The 12,392-nt window shown below is 39.5% G+C and overlaps 1 long non-coding RNA gene across 3 annotated transcripts in view; it reads left to right on the top strand.

Moving 5' to 3' along the window:
* Positions 1–12,392, top strand: part of LOC132648924 (uncharacterized) — a 191,117-nt gene that overhangs the window by 88,499 nt on the left and 90,226 nt on the right. For 2 of the 3 annotated variants that reach the window (XR_009587312.1, XR_009587310.1), the window contains exon 1: positions 5,515–5,618. The exons of the other annotated variant lie outside the window; for it this stretch is intronic. This is a non-coding gene — a long non-coding RNA (uncharacterized LOC132648924). Of the gene's footprint in view, positions 1–5,514; positions 5,619–12,392 lie in introns of those variants that run through there. 3 annotated transcript variants of the gene reach the window in all.

The raw sequence follows: 12,392 nt of genomic DNA, 5'->3' as shown, positions 1-12,392 counted from the left end.
TCTGTTGGACACAGAAAGGCAGCTGTGAACTCAGGGAAGCATATATGACCTCCCAGTAGTTCTGACAGTATGCTTAAGACTTCTGAATTCCCAGCATGGAGATGAAAGTTTGACATAAATTTTCACTCAAATGTAGGAACAATTTTTATGGGAGAAGTTTCTTTTCTTTTCTTTTCTTTTCTTTTCTTTTCTTTTCTTTTCTTTTCTTTTCTTTTCTTTTCTTTCCTTTCCTTTCCTTTCCTTTCCTTTCCTTTCCTTTCCTTTCCTTTCCTTTCCTTTTCTTTTCTTTTCTTTTCTTTTCTTTTCTTTTCTTTTCTTTTTTCTAAGAGTGTATGCCCTGATAAGTTGGTTCTGCTATAGGTCAGTCATTATTGTAGTTCATAGAATTTACAGTTGAGCAAAAATCATGGTTGTTTCACTTCTGACATGCAAAGCACCTTCTAGCAAGCTGTCTAGGAGGGATAAATCTTTCAGTTGAGTACCAAGTAGATTTCTCTACATTCTATGGCTCAAGTATGTGCTATTCTAGCAATACCACTCTTAGGCACATACGCCAAAGACTCTACATCCTATTACAAAGATGCTTGCTCATATATGTCCATTGTTGTTCTATTCACAGTAGATAAATGTCCATCAACTGATGTACAAATAATGAAAATGTGTCATATTTAATATTAAATATTACCACTAAATATAATCAGCTATTAAAAATGATATTTGCAGAAAAAAATGGGTGAAAATGAAAGGAATTATTGTGAAAGAGATAATCTAGAACCAGAAAGACAAATGTTTCATGTTTTCTTTTATTTGTGGATGTTAGCTTTGAATCTTTAGATATGTATGTTTCATTTGGATTAGCCATAGAGGTCAGAAAATCATAAAGGGGCATGACTGGGGGGTTTCATGGTAGAAAAGGTATAATACACCTGTATAAAGGATAAAAAGGGAATTTTAGAGCTGAAAGGGATAAATTGTGGTGAGGGAGGGGAGGGCAAGGTTGACAGAGAAACTAGGAAGGATAAATAAAGCATGCTTTGCAGGATCAATGGTTTGAAATTTATTAAGAGAGTATAACACAGAATTTGACTAGTTTCTACATGTACTTGAAAAGAAAGCATATTCTAGATGAAGCTTAGTCTTTTAATTGAATATAGTCTAATTTAGTCTAATCACTTTTAATGAAAATTTTAATGTAGTTAAGTGAACGTTGATCATTTTGTTATTCATTTTATTTTGGTATTATGCTACTTTTATTTGCCATGCTTTACCATTATCCAGATATTTGAATGTACTCCATGTTTTTGTTCTGTTTGGTTATATATGTTTTAATTTTTTATTTGTTTATTTTTATCAAAAGTACAGAGATGGCAACATGGTTCCCTGAAGTTTAATAGAATTTTAAAAAGTCATTTGACAATTAGTGGATAAAGCATATAATCCTTAACACTATTCAACCTCCTCTGTCTTTTTAATGCTGTTGTTACGTTTTATTTTAATTCTGTGTACTATTTTTAAGCTATTCAAAATGGTTTAGTTGGGGGTGTAGTGGTTTCTACTGGAAATCTTAGCATGCAGAGGCAGATATTGGGGAACTTCTAGAAGATTGAGGCTGGCTTTGGTTACGTAGTGATTTTTAGGTTAGGCCTGGATTGCAGAGTTCTGTCGCTACTGTTGTTGTTTACCTTTCTTTTTTTTTTTTAATTTTTGAGACTGTAATTTAATTACATGTCTCTCTTCCTTTTTCTCTCTTCAAGCTCTGCTGGCATACTCCTGCTGGCATCATTCAAAGTCATGGTCTTTTTGTTGTTATTAACTGCTGTTACACACATATGCATGACCTCTTTAATCTGTGTAATGCTGACTGAATTTATGTTTTCAGGGCCGACTGCTTGGCATTAGACAACCAGCAGCTGTGCTCTTCCAGGGGAAGGCTACCTCTTCCCTTCCCAGCTTTCCTCAGGTACCTTTGTGTAGGGTTGAGGCCTCATAAGCGCTTCTCTGCTCAGTTTGGCATGCTCATTGGTGTCATCCTTGTTCAGCACAAGGATGTCATGTTGGTGAAACTTTATGGGTATAGCTTCTGATTTTACTGGGAGCCAAAACCTCACAGCAAACTCCCTGGTCCTCGGACTCTTACAATTTTGCTACCCTCTCTTCCACAATGCTTGTTGTTTTGTGTTGTTTCATCTGCCTCTGGTATATCTTTGCTTCAGGCTTTTCACAGGACAGCATGGATGTCCACTGGGTCTCCCTTACACTGACTCTTGTCATTGCCAGTGGCTGAATGCCCCTGAATACTTCTAGTCCCACTGGCAGCAGCTACAGAATTTTCTGTGTCTTAAAAAGAAAGTGGCCACATCGTCACCCATTCTTCACTCTTCATGGATCAGACACCTCAAGTAATTTTTTTTTTAAACTTTTCTCTGCACATCTGTTTTCTATACCTAGAGGTAGCCTTCCTCTGCTAGGACACCAGGATTAGTAAATAAAACTGAGGGAAAATCAGCTGCTTGATATTAATGGTTCCATTCTTTCTGGGATTTGCTCTTCTCTAAAACTCATCCTCTCCAAGGAGGGGGAGCTGATTAGTCCCTGATATTCCTTCACAAAAATGTTTGCTTAAATTCCACTCCAGTTTCCCACTTGTTGGCATGGGCATTGTTTTGCCATCAGCTGCTTCATTATGCTTGAAATGAGCTGGATTCCCCTCTACCCAAGTCATAAAGTGTAGTTTTATTTATTTTTCAATACTAAAATTTTGTTAGATGCTTTTAAAGATTCTGTTCTCAGTCATCCAATACTGTTATTTATAGTCACACCAATCACAATACCTTTGAAGTTCTTTGGGATCCTTTGCAGGCCTATTTCTTCTGCTGTTCAGTTCTGCTGCATCCTGCTGAGGGTTCTTTGTTTTCTCATGAGTTAGGTATGTTTATTATTAGCTCATGTTTTCTGGTAGATTATTTGTGGGACTCTTCAGATGGCTAAGCTAAAGTTGTTCTGTTTCAGGTAGTATTTTTTAAGCTGCTCCTGCTGGAGACCCCTGGTTACCACCAACCTGGTACCCCGTGCTGTCTGCACAGCACACACCTTAAACATATCAAGATTCTGCATTTGCCCTGGGGCAGAAAACTGGCTTCAATCCTCATTTGGCACTCTGAAGTCTTCTTTGTATTCCAGTTTTAGACTTTGAGTATTTTCTTTGTTTTATTGCCAACTCTATGATGAGTTCAGTGTATTTTAACCTTTTGTTGTAAAGTTCAAAAAAATACAGAGGATCATGCAAAAAATCTATAGCTTACTGTAGGAATGCCCTTCCACGAACATTTAAGACAACTTATAGGACTCTAGTCCCACAGCTCTTCTGCGTAAACCATGCCCCCTTTCTTTCTGAAGACCTATTATCCTGACCTTCTGGAAGCATTTTCTTAGATTTTTACATAATTTAACTACCCAAGGACACATGCAGAGTCACTAGAATGCAGTTATCTTTTCTTTACACTTATCTACCAAAAAAAAAAGCAATCATCGTAATAGAATTTACTGATTGCCTGTGCCTGGTGATGGGCAGTATTATATGTTGTTCTCTGTATGCCCCACAAGTGGTTAGCAAGGCTTAGCTGTGCATTAGGTTTCCTTTGTTCCCCTTGGCAGGTTTACAGGTGGTATGTGTATTTCCCCCTGCTGGCCACACGGTGTGTGAGCCTCTAGCATGTGTTGATGCTCTATGCATTGATGCAGCCATTAACTGGGGGCTGCAGATGGCAGAATTGTAGCCTTTTTTTTTTAATTTATAACTCTGAATACTTTTATGAAGATAGATTACTCTTCATCAGTTAATTGGTGTTTGCTTTGTCTAACCCAAATAGTAACCTCAGATATACTATTTGCTGTAATCAGTTTTTGACTTATTAAAAACACACATGTACACATGCACATGTGCACACATACACACACACAGCACTAATGTATGAATAGTAAAGGTATATAGCTAAGACCACATTTAAGTATTTTGATAAGCTTACATTGATTGAAAATAGCTTTCCCAAGTCCTAGGTTCAACTTGTATATCCCTGACCCCATACATAGAATCAGCTATTCATTTTTTTTTAACTTTGAAAGCACAACCTAGGCAATGTTATTATTATTATTATTATTATTATTATTATTATTATTATATTGTCTATTGCCAGTAAACCTTCACAAAGTACTTAATATACCCATAATTAACTTTCAACAGAAGTATTGCCCCCAGTATTTTGTCTGGCATATCTGAGAAAAAGGAGGTATTTGTTTATTGGTTTACAAGAGGCCATACTGTATTTCAACATCATGGATCTTAGTTTAATATGCATATACACAGCTAAATTGGAATTTAAATATGAATTACAGATATCTCTCTACTTAGAATATTTAGTTCTTTTCCTCCCAAACACTATATTTCTATATGCACAAATACTTTTTCAAAGTCCTAATGATGTCCTTAGTCCAAGGTTCTTTTAGGTAGAATTTCAGGTTCAATTTTACGAATAGACTACTGACTTTAAACGAGACTTCAAGCTTCTTTTTTATTTTTTTTTCTTGTTGTTTTACTTGAACCAAGTAATAGTGAAGAGAATAGGAAGAGAATAAGGCAGAAACAAACAAACAAACAAACAAACAAACAACACCAGATTGTGGGACACACATAGCGTAGTATTTTTCACTATAAAATACCACATGGACAGTCGCGGTGACCCCTAAGTGCAAGGACAACTTGGCCAGTGTATTAACACCCCTAGACCATAATCAGACATCGAACAAACAGAAGATTCAGTTACTGGGTCTTCCACCTGAAGAAGCAAGTCTCAGGGGTCTGGCTGAGTGGGCACACAATACACAGTGTCCCGTGGCCATTTTCGAGGTGGGGCAAGATGCCTTTTCAGTCCAGCGATCCCAGAGTGCGCACAGACCACAACTCTCCTCTCTCCCTCTTCTAGCCCCTCCACCGCAAGGCAGGGCAGAGTAGGCCTTAACCCTCGTCACTTCCTGCTCTTATTTCCAACCTGTTCTTATTGTTAGGACACAGATTTCATTTACTTACCTTGCTGAACCTCCAGAATTAGCACGTAGGAGCTGCCAGGGTGCTTGGCTCATAGCAACTAGGAAAAAAAAATCTTTGTCCTTGGCCATGGGCCGTGAGACTCAGATGTCTCACAGGGCCCAGGATGTTAAGAAAGGCGTAGTTTTCTTGGGAACAAGAGGGCTGGACTCTACATCTGCCAGCTCTTTCACAAGGCCAGACACCATGGAGGAGGGGTCAGGCATTAACACAGCTGGCAACCCACAGTGTTAAATTGTCCGTAAAAGCGGCTGTTAAAGCCAGGGATTTTTTTTTTTTTTTTTTTTTTTTTTTTAATGCGGCCCTTCTGCAGACACTCCATGGGCTGCTTATTCAGGAATTTTACAAAAGCTTAAGGCCGGTAATGAGGCCTCTGGTACTCCTCTGCAGCCGCCTCAGCGTGACCAACAGGCCACGTGATCCCTGTACATTGAGGCCTAATTGATGAGGTTTTGATGCTTAAATGGAGCGCTGATTGCAGGAGTTTCAAGGAGCTGCTGCCAGCCAGGTCTCGGAGGTGAGGGGAGATTTTTACACTTCATTCCCTGAGCTCCCCTAATGACTGTTATGAAATGAAAACTAACTTAGGGAAAAATGGAAAAGGGGAGGGGACTGAATGCCTCCAGGCCAAATTCTGTAATCTGATAGTCTCTTAGCAGGAGGCAGCTGGAGAATAAATGGCTGTGGAATACCTTTGCTGCCCAGTTTCTGAAGAGTAGTAAGCTTGTTTCATTGTGAGTTGTGCCCCGTGCTGCTGGTTCTGGAAGGTTCCGTTAGTGTGGAGAAGCAGATGCCATAAAATGAGACAGTATGAACTGGAAACCGCTTACCTTGGGTGGGCCAGCAAACAGACCTGCTCTGGTGTAGGCCAAGCCACTTACAAGCTTTGTGAAGGTTCTCCCTTCAGGAGTTTCAGTTTCATTGTCCGTGAAATTGGAGCTGAGGTGATGCTGTGGTGAATTTTTGTAACAGTTAGAGAGACAAACAGGCAAGGTTCCTGACGCAGCGACGGTGTGGCTCAGATTCGCTGCTTCCGTATCTTTCTTCGTGATCCCTCCTTGCTTCTTGCTTTTACAGATGGCAGGTGAAACAATTATTCGACATAAAGAGCCATCAGTCGTCAAGATCTCTAACTCTATCTTAAGCTTTGCCATATACCAGTCATTCTGTACTAATCCTATGTTTCACGTTATCCCGTGAGATCACGTTATCCTGGAATCCCCAGGAGATGGTCCTTGCTGTGGTTTGCAGAGAAAATGTTTCTCAGGAACTCACATGCTGAACTCTTGGTCCTAACTGGTGGTACCATTTTGTCAGCTGAAGAATTGAAGGTGACTCCTTCATCCCTTAACTTGTCCCCGGACGTTTCCTCTTGGCTTTTTTTTTTTCCAGGAGGTAATAATACCTTCTCATCTGCATGTTTCCACTGTGTTGTGTAGCATTTTCATCCCCACTGAAACAGAGGGAAAGTTTTTAAGCCTCAGGGTGTTTTTGAAAGGAGGCTCCTTAAATTTCAGTCAGATACCCCAGGAGATCCCTGTAACTTTCCCCTATGGAAAGTTTTTATTTTTATTATTTTTTTATATTAATTACAGTTTATTTACTTTGTATCCCAGCTGTATTCCGCTCCCTCATTCCCTCCCAATCCACCCTCCCTCCCTCATCTCCTTCCTGCCCCTCTCTAAGTTCACTGATGGGGGAGGTCCTCCTCCCCTTCCATCTGATCCTAGCTTATCAGATCTCTTCAGGGCTAGCTACAATGTCCTCTTCTGTGGCCTAGCAAGGCTGCTCCTCTCTGGGTGGGTGGATGGGGGGTCAAAGAGCTAGCCATTGAGTTCATGTCTGAGACAGTCCCTATTCCCTTAACTAGGGAACCCACTTGGATAATGAGCTGCAATGGGCCATATCTGGGCAGGGGTGCTAGGTTATATCCATTTATGGTCCTTGGTTGGAGAAACAGTCTCAGAAAAGACCACTGTGCCCAGATATATTTGGTCCTTGTGGAGCTCCTGTCCTCTCATATGGCCCCATATTTAGCCAAGATCACATGTGCAGTAGGCCTGCTGGGGAGGAGAGACTCTGACATGCTGAGCTGCCTGCATGCTGTACAGAGAGCTCCAGAGTACCAGCCTTCATGCGTTGTCACCCGTACTAGGTGGACTTTGGTGATGCAGCTACCTTTGAGTAGTTCATGTGATTATAATTCCTTACCCATAGTCCTTTAAGTAACCCTAATAAGCTTACTGGTTCATCAAGTTGGATTTTAGTGAGGTATTTAGGGTAAGTAGCTGTTTGTTCATGTCCCCCCAGTAGTGTCACAAGACATATTGGCACCTGAACAAGGAATGACAGAACCAAATATGAGTGTGAGCCAAGTGATTGCATGGTCCTGGCTATGAGTAGCTAGACATGCAACTATGGAAAAACAGTCTCAGGGTGGAGCATTTGTGTTGGGAATCCGGTAATGGTTGTCTTTTCTCATTTTATATATTCTGTCTTTTTTCTATGGTATAGGTTGCATGGGTCTTGCTCACTGTATGAGACTTGCTGAGCCAAGTGTAACTTGGAAAGTGAAATGTTCATGGTAGATATCCCAAGCTGATAGTTTTCTTCCGTGTAGTATGGAGTGGCAAGTCTCTTGGTGTTTGTGGTTTGCTATGTGAGTACAGAGATTCCCTGAGAATGGTTGAAGGTTTAGAACAAAATTTCCAGTCACTGAGGATAACATGATGATAACGTCATTAGGCTTAAATGGTGGTTACTTGGCTATGTTATAGATAATAAGATGAAATGGTTGATGAGCATGATTGTATAAGGGAGAAATTACAGTGGAAAAAAGTGAAGCTAGCATCCTCCCCATTGTCCTCTGATTTGTTAGGTAAATTGGATAAAAGAGAGAACAAAATGGAGGTGATGGCTTCTCATTTCTTATAGCTTGGGGTAGAAGAAGAACAGAGTACAAGCTAGATTTGTGCTAAGGAGCTCTGTCCTGAATTCCAAAACTTGGAACCATAGGAAGAAACAGAGAATGAAGAGGAATAAGACATAGTAAAAGAGATAGAAAACAACTTTCATGTTGAACCTTTAACATAGAGGAAGAAAAAGTTCAAGATTCTGCACAAAGACCGGGCCTTAATGACAGACAGTGAGGAATAGAACATGGTGGTGCCATAGAGGATATCCCTCTGGTCTGACTTTTTTTTTTTTCCTATGAAGGCACAGTCACCTTGATAACTAAATATTACGAAGACCCAACAAAGAAAGATAATTTCAGGCCAATCTCCCTTGTGAACATTGATGCAAAAATACTCAACAAAACACTCACAAATGGAATTCAAGAACACATCAAAAATATCATCCACTCTGACCAAATAGGCTTCATCCCAGATATGCAGGGGTGGTTCAATACACAGAAATCCATACACGTAATCCACCATATAAACAAACTGAAAGAAAAAAACAGAAAAAAAAAAAACATGATCATCTTCTTTAGATGCTGAAAAAGCATTTGATAAAATCTAACACTCATTCATGTTTAAAGTCTTGGAGAGATCAGAGATACAAGACACTTAGCTAAACATAGTAAAAGTAATATACAGCAATCCCACAGCCAACATCAAACTAAATGGAGAAAAACTTAAATCAATCCCACTGAAATCAGGGACAAGGCAAGGCTGCACACTCTCTCCATATCTCTTCAGCATAGTTCTTGAAGTCCTTGCTAGAGCAGTAAGACAATTAAAGGAGATCAAGGGGATTCAAATCAAAAGGAAGAAATCAAAGTGTCACTATTTTCAGATGATATGATAGTATACATGAGTGACCCCCAAAATTCTACCCAGACAATGCCTACAGCTGATAAACACCTTCAGCAAAGTGGCTGTATATAAAATTAACCAGTCTGACTTTTAATAGAGAAGAACGGAAGGCATGCTCACAGGAACCTTAACAATGGTCCAGTATAAAACAAACAAACAAACAAACAAACAAACAAAACAAAACAACAAAAACTAAGATGATCAGAAAATACTCAGCACCTGAAATGTTTGAATTGAGAAGGACTTTTTAAGTAAGTTGCAAAAGAGCCTCTTGCCACCTGGATTGTGAGGCTTCGGGAAATGGGGAAATATGGGATAGGAAAGATGTGAGGGAGAGAAATGTGGTACAGTGGCCATCCAGAACTACTTGAGGCAAAGGGCACATAAGTCAAGAAAGCTGGAAAAAGATCTTTTTCCAGTGGACCGGTTTAGAGGGGCTGTTGATACTTGTTTTCTCCAGCAGAGATCCTGGTGGATATCAGAGACTGGAGAAAAATAGGGAAAGGGCAAGCATTGCCAAGAGAATTGGGCATGTAAGTGGGAATGTTTGCTGTTGAGTTTATAGGACTGAATAAGCTTATGCTCACCAGACTATTAAGAAAAAGAATTCATCAAATAAGACTGGTGTGGAGCCAGAGCAGTGCTGGTCAGGCCTATGGCAAGACATGATCTTTATGACATAAAGAGGGTTTGGTGGACTTAAACGACCCAGAGAAGCATTTAAATCAGGTTCATTCAGTGATAAACCAAATAAAAGTATATGAAAAATAAGGAAGCCAAACAAAAGGGCTGTGAGGTTCCAGTTCCAATGCTAGCACAGAGGAAGATCATGGGTCTCTGGAAAGTTGAAGTGAATATGAGATGTACTAGGCAGATAAACTGTATTCTATTCACTGGTTGGTACTCAGGTAAATGCCAACACATAGAGGCCACACACAGGTAGGCATGGGCACACATATGCAAACTGGTACACAGGTGGCAGTTAGGCACACACAGTCATGAACAGTCTGGATAACAATAGCAGGACACTTTTGATCCCAAAGCCATATTTATATTAAATCCACACAAAACTGGCATTCTGCCACAAAAAATTGTAAAGCGCGCGCGCACACACACACACACACACACACACACACATTTCACTGTCCATTAGTTGACTCATAATCTACTGGATATCTAGTATCAAAATATTATTGTCTAAATATAAACTGGCCTGTAAGGTCTTCTATTCTCTTCTTTTGCTGTTCTGCATCATTCAGAGATGAATATGGTTAGATTTGCATGAAATCAGAATCCATAAGGAAAACAATACTGGAAGAGCAAAGGTACAACTGATGAGACTTTGGAACACCTTGAGTCCCAACTGGTAATTCATCACAGAGTAAAAGAAAACAGAGAAAAAGAGAGGTATAGATGATTCCTCATTCCACTCCCCAGTTCAGAAGAAGGAAACATGTAAGGATGGAAGCTTTTTCTGGCTTCTTCCTTCCCAGAGCGGCCAGGGTGCCTATAGTGCGGACTCTGCTGAAAAACTGGAAGCCCCAAATTGAATTGTGGACTTATTGGTCTTCTATCAATGTAAAGAAAAAGGCCTTGGGCAGATGCTGGAGTGCCTTGGGTCCTGATGGTTCCAGGAATATGAAAGGCAATAAGTATCAGACAATAGATATGATGGTACAGCAAAACTGATAAAAAGGGTTGATTTTAGCTTAAAGTTGGGCAACTTTCTTGCTTGAATGTGCTCTGTATAAGCAGGATGTAAGACTGCTCAACCATAGACCTTTTCAGCAGCCAGATGTGGCCTATGGAGAGACATTGCAATACAATGCCAACCAAGAGTCTTCTAGCTCAATGGATGCAGATACTTGTATTGGTAGCCTAAAGGGACAGACACTGTTTCTTGTTGTCCCCAAACCAAACCAAACCAAACAGCTCAAGATGGCCTCATAGAGCTTAATGAGGGTAAAGAGATAAAAACAAAACAAAACAAAACAAAACAAGAGAGTCTCTTAGCATAAAGAAATAAGACAACCAAGGGAGAATGACTATGGATTTAAAAGAAATAAAATAAAAACCCTCATCTATGTTGTTATACTCCATATTGCTCTTACAATGGAATAATTGATAAAAAAATAAGATCCTTTCATGATGTACTGTATCTTGTTACTATTTCTTTTTAGAATCCTTTTGGCTACCCAATACCAACTGACACTTACTAGAAATGCATGATGGTGGGCCTTCAGAGATCCTGAAATCCTGTGTAAAAACATTCGCTATGTAATGAAAACCCTTGAATGCTCTACAGATTTGGGAACAGATGAGGACAAACAATAATAAAATCATTAGTTGAATTTAAAGTAAAACACCCTGAAAGAATGAGAAACAGCACTATAAGGAGCCAAAAGATTTCTACGTAAAAATCCCAGTGCTGGATATGGCTTATTTCTCGAGGAGTTGTTGGCCAAGTAGACATCTGAGATTCTCCAAACTATGAAAGATACTGCTACTATTGTTGGTGACATGCCAAAACTAGACAGTAAGTTCTCATTGTTGATGGCTCCACAAGCTTTAACTTCAACTGCAAGTACTCTCACTTTTGTTGTTGTTGTTTTTATAGTGACAGAAGGTGCCATACTTACTATTGGAGGATTGTCAGTAACATTTCTATATTACGATGGACACTACTTACTACACTATCAAAATGCCAAGCTGGATGTTATTGTAGGTGCAATAATGCTATGGACTATTTGGGGTTCTATCAACTGTCTTTCAGGTGGATTTAAGGGCCACTTCATCAAAGAAATTTTATGTCTGGTTTTTAAATATGGAAAAAAAAGCCATTGGTTTGGGCAATCATAGGTCAGAACCAGTGGGCAGATAATTGTTATTGTTTTGTTAAATTAATGTGATGCGACTGTCAATGTGGCTTCTAAACATGTTTACTTATGCCCATAAATCACTGTTACTAAATGCAATACATTATAGAAGGAAAATCCGTTTTGCAAAACTCCATTTTCTACAGAGAGTCATGACCACTAGTGAGGCTTTTGGGAAAAAGTGGCTGTTACTGTGGCATAGCATCCTAATGCTTACTTTATACAGATATATCTATTATCACCTCCAAGGAACAGGGAGCATTGAAAAAGAGGCAACAGAAAGAATGTAAGAACTGGGAGAAGGGGTTGCATTTTGACTAGCAATTTCCTCCCAATTGAAAGATACCACCCCCAAAGAAAGCTTGTTAATGTTAGGGAAGTTCTGAGGTGAGGATTCTTAAGACTTAGAGAAAAAACAACTCACAAGTTTCAATAAATTCCTGAAGTTTATCATAGTCACAAGGTCCTCTCCTTCCCCAAAGTTATATTAGCAGTAAGTACCATGGGGGAGAAGAGATTCTCTGATATACTGAGATGCCTGTAAATCAGACAGAAATTTCCAGTGTTTCAGCTTTTGTTAGCTGTCATCTATGATGC

This window comes from Meriones unguiculatus, chromosome 1, assembly GCF_030254825.1.
Source record: "Meriones unguiculatus strain TT.TT164.6M chromosome 1, Bangor_MerUng_6.1, whole genome shotgun sequence".
In the NCBI taxonomy this organism is placed as follows: domain Eukaryota; kingdom Metazoa; phylum Chordata; class Mammalia; order Rodentia; family Muridae; genus Meriones; species Meriones unguiculatus.
The sequence above is the reverse complement of the archived record's forward strand: the minus strand, read 5'-3'. Positions and strand labels throughout refer to the sequence as shown.